This window comes from Lissotriton helveticus (genome assembly GCF_964261635.1).
Source record: "Lissotriton helveticus chromosome 1_1 unlocalized genomic scaffold, aLisHel1.1 SUPER_1_unloc_30, whole genome shotgun sequence".
Classification (NCBI taxonomy): Eukaryota; Metazoa; Chordata; class Amphibia; order Caudata; family Salamandridae; genus Lissotriton; species Lissotriton helveticus.
Genome location: NW_027611671.1, coordinates 2,487,698 through 2,499,545, shown reverse-complemented (window position 1 = coordinate 2,499,545; position 11,848 = coordinate 2,487,698).

Genomic DNA, 11,848 nt, shown 5'->3' with positions numbered 1-11,848 from the left:
AAAGCTTAGCATATTAAGTTCTACTGAACTTAGTAGTTGTAGGTTGAAGGGAGTAGCACACCCCTGACTACAACTCACTAGCAAGGTCCAGTAGGAAAACACTTAGTGTAGGTAAGTGCACCACTTACACCTCACTAGTAACCATGTCTGACACAGGAAAGGCCTCAGGGTCTAGTCCTGTGATAGTTGACCCTACCCAGGCAACTTCTGGATATGACAAACTAACCCGCAGAGACTTGATTGTCTTGTGCAAAGCAAGAGGGTTAAAAAGGGGCAGAAGCCCCACCTGCCTAATCCTGGTAGAAATCCTAGAACAGGATGACTTAGAGAAGGCAAAAGCAGCTTCCCTAGATACAGGAACTGGAGGGAACCCCCCTGCAGTTGATCCCCCTGAAGAGGAGGATGATGATGACTTGGATGAGGACTCAGAGGTTGAGGACTTAGAAGTACAAGATCAGGGTAGCCAGGTTCCAGTTGGTAGGCTTAGCCAGGCCAACTTGGACCTACTGGGGAATGGAGAGGGCCAGCACCTCCCCAGAACCCAACATGTGATTCTCCCAGGCAACAGAAGAGTGAGATCTCCCTCAGGGGACTCTCATCTTTCTAGTGCCTCCAGAGAATCAGAGAGAGGCATGAGTGCTTCTCAGAAAGCTGAGCATAGGGCTAGAATGAGGGCTGTCAGACTCCAGATAGAGAGAGAGGAGGTAGCCCTGAGTCAAGCTAAGCTTACCTTAGCTCAAGCTAAACTTGCCTTGGCAAGAGAGCAGAAATTAAGTGGCTTAGATGTCACTGGTGGCAGCAATTTTCCAAGAGAAAAAGACAGGGCCTATGACAATAGAAACCTGACCAAGATTGTGCCCCCCTTTAAAGAAGGGGATGACATCCACAAATGGATGACTGCTCTTGAGAGAGCCTGCATGGTACAGCAGGTTCCTGAGAATCAGTGGGCTGCAATTTTGTGGTACTCCTTTCCTGAGAAAGGGAGGGACAGGCTCCTCACAGTTAGACCTGAGGATGCCAAAAACTACTCTGTTTTGAAGAGTGCTCTCATTGAAGGGTATGGCCTAACCACTGAGCAATACAGGTTGTTGTTCAGAGACACCCAGAAAGCACAGACTCAAGACTGGACTGATTTTGTGGAGTGTGCCACTAAGGCTTTGGAGGGTTGGTTACAGGGAAGTAAAGTTTCAGACTATACAGGATTGTACAATCTTATGATGAGAGAACAGATCCTTAATAACTGTACAAACCAGCTGTTGCATCAATACCTTATTGACTCTGATCTGACCTCTCCCCAAGAATTGGGAAAGAAGGCAGACAAATGGGTCAGAACAAGGATTAAGCAGAAACCCCAGAACCAAGGTGGTGACCAGAAGAAAACAGACCAGAAGGGTGGTAATCAGAATCAGAAAGATAAAGAAAAAGACCAGAAGTCTTCAGGCCCCCAAACTAATAGTAAGGAGGGTGGTTCCCAAAATGGTAACAAGAAGAAGAAGAACAAAGGTCCAAAGACACCTTGGTGTAATACCTGCAAATCAGTTTCACACTGGGGCAGTGAGTGCACCAAGGCAAATCCAGTTCCCACCACTACAGCTCCTAAAGCAACTGCAACCCCAAGTACAGTAAGCAGTGGTGGAACACAGTCCAAGGGTGTAGCTGGGTTGACCCTGGGTATTGAAGTAGGATCTGGCCTAGTCAGAGTCCCTACACAGGCAGTTCTCCTGTATGATGTGGACATTGAGTTGCCCACTGCAGTAAGCCCCACTAACCTGGGCAAATACAGGCAGACTCCCTTAATAAATGAGAAACTGGCTCAAGCTTACAGGGACACATGTGCTAGTGTCACCATGGTGACCCCTGGCTTTGTGGACCCTGGACAGATTGTACTAGGAGAGAGCTACCTAGTAACCAATGCAAGCAACTCCACTACCTCCCATAGTGTGGCAGTTGTGAACTTCTCCTGGGGGGGGGTTGATGGCCTAAAGAAAGTTGTGGTGAGTGCAGACCTACCAGTAGACTGTCTGTTAGGCAATGACCTTGAAAGCTCAGCATGGTCAGAAGTGGAGTACAGGACTCATGCAGAAATGCTAGGGATTTCAGAGCATGTCCTTGCCATGACAAGGGCTCAGGCTAAGAAGTGCCTTCCTGAACCAGTGGTGGATCTTGAGACAATAGACCAGCCACAACCCAAGAGAAGGAGCAAGAGAGGAAAGGCCTCGCCTTCCACCTTGCCCCAGGTTGAGGATCAGGTTTCAGAGGAAACTGATTCTGCAGTCCAAGAGGAGACTGTCTCTGAGGAGCTTGAACCTGACCAGGTTGAGTTTCTGGGGACAGGGGGACCCTCAAGGGCAGACCTGAGGCAGGCTCAATTAGATTGCCCTTCCCTTGAACCCCTCAGACAGCAGGCTGCTGCTGAGGCTGCTGGGGATGCCCAAGGTACCCATACTGTGTATTGGGATGAGGGACTCCTTTACTCAGAGGCTAGAGCCCCCAAGCCTGGCATGACCAGGAGGTTGGTGATACCTCTGCAGTTTAGGGGATTCCTCCTTACCTTGGCCCATGATATTCCCCTTGCAGGACACTTAGGCCAGAACAAGACGTGGGACAGGCTTGTTCCACACTTTCACTGGCCTCACATGTCAGAGGATGTCAAGGAGTTTTGTCGCTCCTGTGTCACTTGCCAAGCCAGTGGTAAGTCAGGTGGCACAACAAAGGCCCCCCTAATACCACTACCTGTGGTGGGGGTCCCCTTTGAGAGAGTTGGAATTGATATTGTGGGTCCAATGGACCCCCAAACAGCATCTGGGAACAGATGCATACTGGTGGTAGTGGATCATGCCACCAGGTACCCAGAGGCTATTCCCCTAAGGACCACCACAGCCCCTGTGGTGGCAAAAGCCCTCATTGCAGTTTTCTCAAGAGTGGGCTTTCCTAAGGAGGTACTATCAGATAGAGGGACAAATTTTATGTCCAGCTATCTAAAAGCAATGTGGAAGGAATGTGGAGTAAACTATAAGTTTACCACCCCATATCATCCACAATGCAATGGGCTTGTGGAGAGATTTAACAAGACCCTTAAAGGCATGATAAAGGGATTACCAGAGAAGCTCAGGCGGAAATGGGACATTCTTTTACCCTGCCTGCTCTTTGCTTACAGAGAGGTCCCACAGAAGGGGGTTGGCTACAGCCCTTTTGAACTTTTGTTTGGCCACCCTGTGAGAGGTCCATTGTGTTTGGTGAAGGAAGGATGGGAGTTACCTCTCAAAAAGCCCAAACTAGACATAGTGGACTATGTACTTGGTCTCCGCTCCAGGATGGCTGAGTACATGGAAAGAGCATCCAAAAACCTGGAGGCCAGCCAAGAATTGCAGAAAGCTTGGCATGACCAAAAGGCTGTACTGGTAGAGTTCCAACCAGGACAGAAGGTATGGGTACTGGAGCCAGTGGCTCCAGCAGCACTCCAAGACAAATGGAGTGGACCCTATCCTATTATTGAGAAGAAAGGGGAAGTCACCTACTTGGTAGACTTTGGAACCCCCAGGAGCCCTCACAGGGTGATCCATGTGAATCGCTTGAAAGCATTTGTGGACAGGGAGGACATGAGCTTGCTCATGGCCACAGATGGGGAACAGGAGGAAGAGAGTGACCCTCTCCCAGACCTGCTTTCTCAGAACCCTGATGATGGTTCAGTTGATGGAGTAGCCTTGGCAGGCAGCCTCACTGACCAGCAACAGAGGGACTGCAGACAAGTTTTGCAGGCTCACAGGCAAATGTTTTCACTCACACCCAGCCAAACTGACTGGTGTACCCATGTTGTGGACACTGGTGACAGTCTGCCTGTCAAGAATAAGATCTACAGGCAACCTGATCATGTCAGGGATTGCATCAAGGCTGAGGTGCAAAAGATGTTGGAGCTTGGAGTGATTGAGCCATCAGAGAGCCCATGGGCCAGCCCAGTAGTCCTGGTGCCAAAACCTCATACCCAAGATGGTAAGAGAGAAATGAGGTTTTGCGTGGATTACAGGGGTCTCAATGCTGTCACTAGGACAGATGCTCACCCCATTCCAAGAGCAGATGAGCTCATTGACAGATTGGCTTCTGCCAAGTTTCTGAGCACATTTGATCTGACAGCTGGCTACTGGCAAATCAGACTAGCTGAGGAGTCAAAAGCCAAAACAGCATTCTCTACCCCTAGTGGACATTATCAGTTTGTGGTAATGCCCTTTGGTTTGAAGAATGCACCTGCCACTTTCCAAAGGTTGGTGAACCAAGTCCTTACTGGGTTGGATGACTTTTGTGCAGCTTATCTAGATGATATTGCTGTCTTTAGCTCCACCTGGGAGGATCACCTGATCCACCTGAAGAAAGTTTTGGAGGCCCTGCAAAAGGCAGGCCTAACTATCAAGGCCACAAAGTGCCAGATAGGGCAGAGTAAGGTTGTATACCTGGGCCACCTAGTAGGTGGAGGCCAGGTTCAGCCACTGGAAAGCAAAATCCAGGCCATACAGGACTGGGCTCCTCCAGTTACCCAGACACAAGTCAGAGCCTTCTTGGGCCTGACTGGGTATTACAGAAAGTTTGTGAAAAACTATGGGTCTATAGTGACACCATTAAATGACTTGACATCCAAGAAGATGCCAAAAAAGGTTCAGTGGACAGTTAGCTGTCAGAAGGCATTTGAAGACCTGAAGAAGGCCATGTGCTCTGCACCTATCCTAAAGAGTCCTGACTACTCCAAACAGTTCATTGTTCAGACAGATGCTTCTGAGTTGGGGGTGGGAGCTGTACTCTCACAACTTAATCAAGATGGTCAAGACCAGCCAATTGCTTTCATTAGCAGGAGGCTAACCCCAAGAGAAAAACGTTGGTCAGCCATTGAGAGGGAGGCCTTTGCTGTGGTTTGGGCATTAAAGAAGTTGAGGTCCTACTTGTTTGGAACTCACTTCCTGGTGCAAACAGACCATAAGCCCCTCTTATGGCTTAATCAGATGAAGGGTGAAAATCCCAAACTGCTCAGGTGGTCCATTTCCCTACAGGGGATGGACTTTACAGTGGAGCACCGCCCAGGGACTGACCATGGTAATGCAGATGGTCTCTCCAGGTACTTCCACTTAGAACATGAAGACTTATCTGGTCAAGGTTAGTTTAATGTCCCTGCGTTTGGGGGGGGGTTGTGTAGGAGAGTAGGGTCTGCTATCCTATGGTCACCCAAAATTTTTGCTTTTTGCTTCACTGGTTTTCGACTACTGAGGCTGTGGGCCTGCTGACCAGACCCCCAGCCTGCTGTTCTCTCACTAAATTAATGACACATGTGCTATAGGCACATACCAATTGGAAATGGACTCCTTGTCAGCCCCTGTAGAATGCACTATAGGTGCACAGGGCACAGGAGCCACTAAGGCCTACCAGGGGCTGCAGCATATCTTTTGCCACCCCTGGCTGGTTCTTAAATTGACACAACTGGCTGATCACTCAGCTGGGGTAAGGTGGTGTACACACCCCTTGCTTAGATATAGTATACCTATGTCTAAACCTATATCTGGACACATGTAAACCTGTGAGCCACTCCTATAGACAGGCCTCACCAATCCTGGAGGCTGGGTGCATGGTTTTTATGTGAGATGGAGCTCTAGCATGAGCTGAGCCTGTCTGCAGCCGTCGGGAACAAATCCCTAAGCTGTTTCAGGATAATGCCATACCATATACTATTAAGTGCCTTATAATCCTCGCGGTTATTTAGCAACTCTGGTTTGGCTTTATCAAAACATGTCGTGTAAGGTGTCATACGCTTTGGAATACCATCCCCTCGCCAGTTCTGGCGACGGGGATGGCATTCCACCCCTCTAGAGGGGTAAGACATGTTACTTCACTTTAATGCGGTTGATTTCTCCAAAGGCCTTAAGATCCACAAAATGGATGCCTCTGCCACAGACAAATGTCTGGACCCCTGGAGCTGACCGAAACCCAGTCAAGGGGGTCCTGGACAAAGGGTTTCCTGTCACAGGAGGGTGTCACCGCCCTCCAGACAGGAGACAGTGTATTGTAGCAGGGAGGTTTGAAAGAAACCAGACACTGCCTGGGGCGCACAAGGCTGCCCCTTGCATAATCCGGCCAAACCGGTTCTGGGGCACTCCAGCCCTCGTGCCAGGGCGGCCTGGATCAAAGGAAGGGGGTGTATCCACCCACTTCCTGGGTCCCACCCATAGGAGGGGACCTAGCAGGTAATCACGCCCACCAGATTCGAATAAGAGTGGGAGCAGTGCCAATGCACATCAGATTTCCTGGAAGAAACATTTGAAACGATATTCTGGACCCTTCGCCCTCCATCTCAACGTGGAAGCCCGAAGAATCTCCCTTGTGGTCAAGGAGTGACCACCCTGCAGCAGCAGGCACCATCCAGCCCTCGACGTCTACTTGGTTGCAGTTCCCGCCGGAACTCGAGCGACTGAGATCGACGAGATCAAGCCTGCCCAGCTTCTAACAGCCCGATCCACAGTCCCTGCAAAGCTGAGACCCGTGGAGGCGACCGGAAGCGTGGGGCACGCCATCTTGAAGTGACCACGAGACGCTGACCGTGCAGCCCACGAGTGACCCTCGAAGCTGTACACCGGGGTTTGAGAAGCCCCCACCCTGAGCTACTCCTGAGCCGAAGTTCAGCCCTCCACACTCGACGAGTGCTGCGTGGGGCCCTTTGGCACGATTTGGCTCAACGCGTTGGCCCGGTCACTTGCCAGCTGGCTTGTGGTCCCTGTGCCGACGAACTACAAAAGAAGACTCGTGATTCTGGTTGCTCCAGATCCACACCAGCTCCCCTGAAAGGGAGCCCCGACTCTGACCTTCCTGGTCCGAGTGAGACGCCATCTTCCAATCCCGCGTGGATTGCTCTTACCAAGGCTTGTTTGCTCCAAACCGGAAGCCGACTGCACCGACGGTGAGAGCCTGCGTGGGACAGATCGTGACCTGCTCCTGGACGTCGCAGATGCCCCAGAGCCCACGTGACAGCGAAGAGAAGCGCCTCGACGACCACCTGATTGCGCCCGACATTGCCTGGTTCCGTCCTGGTTCCACCCTGGTCACTGCTGAGTGACCCAGACTCTGTCCCCTCTGCTTTCAGGTACTCTACAACTTGAGTCCACCCTTGGACTCCACCGGACACTTCGTCTTCACCCTGCCTGCAGCCCTTTCAGCTTCAAGCACCAAGAGCCTGCGTGTCAAAACCCGACGCCACTTCGACCCTGTGCACCCACTTCCTGTGGGTGAGGTAACTTTGCTCCGCCGGTGTTCCCACACTGGTGCACACCTCTAGGGTCTGTGTGTTAAGTTTTGTTCCTCTAGGTTCAGCGGAAGTGTCCTTAAACTTTAACTATTTGACTTTTACGCACCATTGGTTAACATTGGTGCATGCGTGCGCTTTCCGCACATCTCCCGAATCCCGAGGGCCATTCCCGACTTCAGCATTGCTTGTCCTGACTGCTCCCAGCGATTCCCTAGGCCCTAGGCCTAACCACTGTTCGAGTGGCCTCTCTTATACCACTTGTTTAGTATATGGTTTGAGTGGCCCCCTGCCCTCATCCATAATTGTGCAACTTGTATGTTTAAACAGTGCTTTTGATTTAACGCTTGTGCCCCTTTATTCATAAAGAATACTGGGGATTGTTTTTAGTAATAAACACATATATTTTTATAATATATACTTGTGTGGTGTCCTTTCATTTGGTATTACAGGATTGTATGTGGTAAAACAGCTCGCTTAACACGACCTCTTAAGTTAAGCCTTTAGGCTGCTTAGTCCATGCTACCACTAGGATAGCTTGTCTAATAAGGTTGACTTACAACCAGACACCATAAGGGGATTGTTTGGTCAGGTAGTAGGTGGTTCCAGAATTGGAAACATCCCCTACCAGGCCAACTTCTCACAGTTGACTTACAACCAGACACCATAAGGGATTGTTTGGTCAGGTAGTAGGTGGTTCCAGAATTGGAAACATCCCCTACCAGGCCAACTTCTCACACTGCACCAGTGCAGCCGAAGCAGCACTGGTGCAGCCGAAGCCCGAGGGCCATTCCCGACTTCAGCATTGCTTGTCCTGACTGCTCCCAGCGATTCCCTAGGCCCTAGGCCTAACCACTGCTCGAGTGGCATCTCTTATACCACTTGTTTAGTATATGGTTTGAGTGGCCACCCGCCCTCATCCATAATTGTGCAACTTGTATGTTTAAACAGTGCTTTTGATTTAACGCTTGTGCCCCTTTATTCATAAAGAATACTGGGGATTGTCTTTAGTAATAAACACATATATTTTTATAATACATACTTGTGTGGTGTCCTTTCATTTGATATTACAGGATTGTATGTGGTAAAACAGCTCGCTTAACACGACCTCTTAAGTTAAGCCTTTAGGCTGCTTAGTCCATGCTACCCCTAGGATAGCTTGTCTAATAAGGTTGACTTACAACCAGACACCATAAGGGATTGTTTGGTCTGATAATAGGTGGTTCCAGAATTGGAAACATCACCTATCAGGCCAACTTCTCACATTAGGCCTTCCATAGGAGTGGCTCACAGGTTGATATGTGTCCAGATATAGGTTTAGATATAGGTATACTATATCTAAGTAAGGGGTGGTTACACCACCTTACCCCAGCTGAGTGATCAGCCAGTTGTGTCAATTTAAGAACCAGCCAGGGGTGGCAAAAGATATGCTGCAGCCCCTGGTAGGCCTTGGTGGCTCCTATGCCCTTGGCACCTATAGTGCATTATACAGGGGCTGACAAGGAGTCCATTTCCAATTGTGGTATGTACCTAGGGTACATGGAATCCATTTTACAGAGAGAGCAGATGGCCTGGGGCCCTGATTAGCAGGGAACCAGGTCAACTAAGCCTACCAACTGGAACCTGGCTACCCTGATCTTGTACTTCTAAGTCCTCAACCTCTGAGTCCTCATCCAAGTCATCATCATCCTCCTCTTCAGGGGGATCAACTGCAGGGGGGTTCCCTCCAGTTCCTGTATCTAGGGAAGCTGCTTTTGCCTTCTCTAAGTCATCCTGTTCTAGGAGTTCTATCAGGATTAGGCAGGTGGGGCTTCTGCCCCTTTTTAACCCTCTTGCTTTGCACAAGACAATCAAGTCTCTGCGGGTTAGTTTGTCATATCCAGAAGTTGCCTGGGTAGGGTCAACTATCACAGGACTAGACCCTGAGGCCTTTCCTGTGTCAGACATGGTTACTAGTGAGGTGTAAGTGGTGCACTTACCTACACTAAGTGTTTTCCTACTGGACCTTGCTAGTGAGTTGTAGTCAGGGGTGTGCTACTCCCTTCAACCTACAACTACTAAGTTCAGTAGAACTTAATATGCTAAGCTTTTGATTTTATATGTACCTAGAGGTACTTGATGTGATCTTTCAATTTGATATAAAGATTGCAATGGTAAAACAACAGCAAGCTCAAATCCGCACCGCTGCTCACCAACCTGGGGGACCAAGCACAGCCTGGGGGACCAAGAGCAACCAGGGGGACCAAGAACAGCCAGGGGTACCAAGCACAGCCAGGAGGACCAAGAGCAACCAGGGGGACCAAGCACAGCCTGGGGGACCAAGCACAGCCTGGGGGACCAAGCACAGCCTGGAGGACCAAGAGCAACCAGGGGGTCCAAGCACAGCCTGGGGGACCAAGCACAGCCTGGGGGACCAAGAGCAACCAGGGGGACCAAGCACAGCCTGGGGGACCAAGCTCAGCCTGGGGGACCAAGAGCAACCAGGGGGACCAAGCACAGCCTGGGGGACCAAGCACAGCCTGGGGGACCAAGAGCAACCAGGGGGACCAAGCACAGCCAGGGGGACCAAGAGCAACCAGGGGGACCAAGCACAGCCAGGGGGACCAAGAGCACCAGGGGGACCAAGCACAGCCTGGGGGACCAAGAGCAACCAGGGGGACCAAGCACAGCCTGGGGGACCAAGCACAGCCTGGGGACCAAGCACAGCCAGGTGTACCAAGCACAGCCAGGGGGACCAAGAGCAACCAGGGAGACCAAGCACAGCCTGGGGGACCAAGCACAGCCAGGGGGACCAAGAGGAACCAGGGAGACCAAGCATAGCCAGGGGGACCAAGAGCATCCAGGGGGACCAAGCACAGCCTGGGGGACCAAGCACAGCCTGGGGGACCAAGAGCAACCAGGGGGACCAAGCACAGCCAGGGGTACCAAGCACAGCCTGGGGGACCAAGAGCAACCAGGTGGACCAAGCACAGCCTGGGGGACCAAGCACAGCCTGGGGGACCAAGAGCAACCAGGGGGACCAAGCACAGCCTGGGGGACCAAGCACAGCCTGGGGGACCAAACACAGCCTGGGGGACCAAGAGCAACCAGGGGGAGCAAGCACAGCCTGGGGGACCAAGCACAGCTTGGGGACCAAGAGCAACCAGGGGGACCAAGCACAGCCTGGGGGACCAAGCAGCCTGGGGGACCAAGCACAGCCAGGGGTACCAAGCACAGCCAGGGGGACCAAGAGCAACCAGGGGGACCAAGCACAGCCTGGGGGACCAAGCACAGCCTGGGGGACCAAGAGCAACCAGGGGGACCAAGCACAGCCTGGGGGACAAAGCACAGCCTGGGGGACTGTAGGAAGGTGGCTACCTGACTATGGTTACCCCAGATTTTTTGCCTGTGTTTAGCTGGTTTTTGACTTAGTTGACCTGGTTCCCTGCTAATCCGGGCCCCAGGCCATCTGCTCTCTCTGTAAAATGGATTCCATGTACCCTAGGTACATACCACAATTGGAAATGGACTCCTTGTCAGCCCCTGTATAATGCACTATAGGTGCCAAGGGCATAGGAGCCACCAAGGCCTACCAGGGGCTGCAGCATATCTTTTGCCACCCCTGGCTGGTTCTTAAATTGACACAACTGGCTGATCACTCAGCTGGGGTAAGGTGGTGTAACCACCCCTTACTTAGATATAGTATACCTATATCTAAACCTATATCTGGACACATATCAACCTGTGAGCCACTCCTATGGAAGGCCTAATGTGAGAAGTTGGCCTGATAGGTGATGTTTCCAATTCTGGAACCACCTATTATCAGACCAAACAATCCCTTATGGTGTCTGGTTGTAAGTCAACCTTATTAGACAAGCTATCCTAGGGGTAGCATGGACTAAGCAGCCTAAAGGCTTAACTTAAGAGGTCGTGTTAAGCGAGCTGTTTTACCACATACAATCCTGTAATATCAAATGAAAGGACACCACACAAGTATGTATTATAAAAATATATGTGTTTATTACTAAAGACAATCCCCAGTATTCTTTATGAATAAAGGGGCACAAGCGTTAAATCAAAAGCACTGTTTAAACATACAAGTTGCACAATTATGGATGAGGGCGGGTGGCCACTCAAACCATATACTAAACAAGTGGTATAAGAGATGCCACTCGAGCAGTGGTTAGGCCTAGGGCCTAGGGAATCGCTGGGAGCAGTCAGGACAAGCAATGCTGAAGTCGGGAATGGCCCTCGGGCTTCGGCTGCACCAGTGCTGCTTCGGCTGCACTGGTGCAGTGTGAGAAGTTGGCCTGGTAGGGGATGTTTCCAATTCTGGAACCACCTACTACCTGACCAAACAATCCCTTATGGTGTCTGGTTGTAAGTCAACCTTATTAGACAAGCTATCCTAGGGGTAGCATGGACTAAGCAGCCTAAAGGCTTAACTTAAGAGGTCGTGTTAAGCGAGCTGTTTTACCACATACAATCCTGTAATACCAAATGAAAGGACACCACACAAGTATATATTATAAAAATATATGTGTTTATTACTAAAAACAATCCCCAGTATTCTTTATGAATAAAGGGGCACAAGCG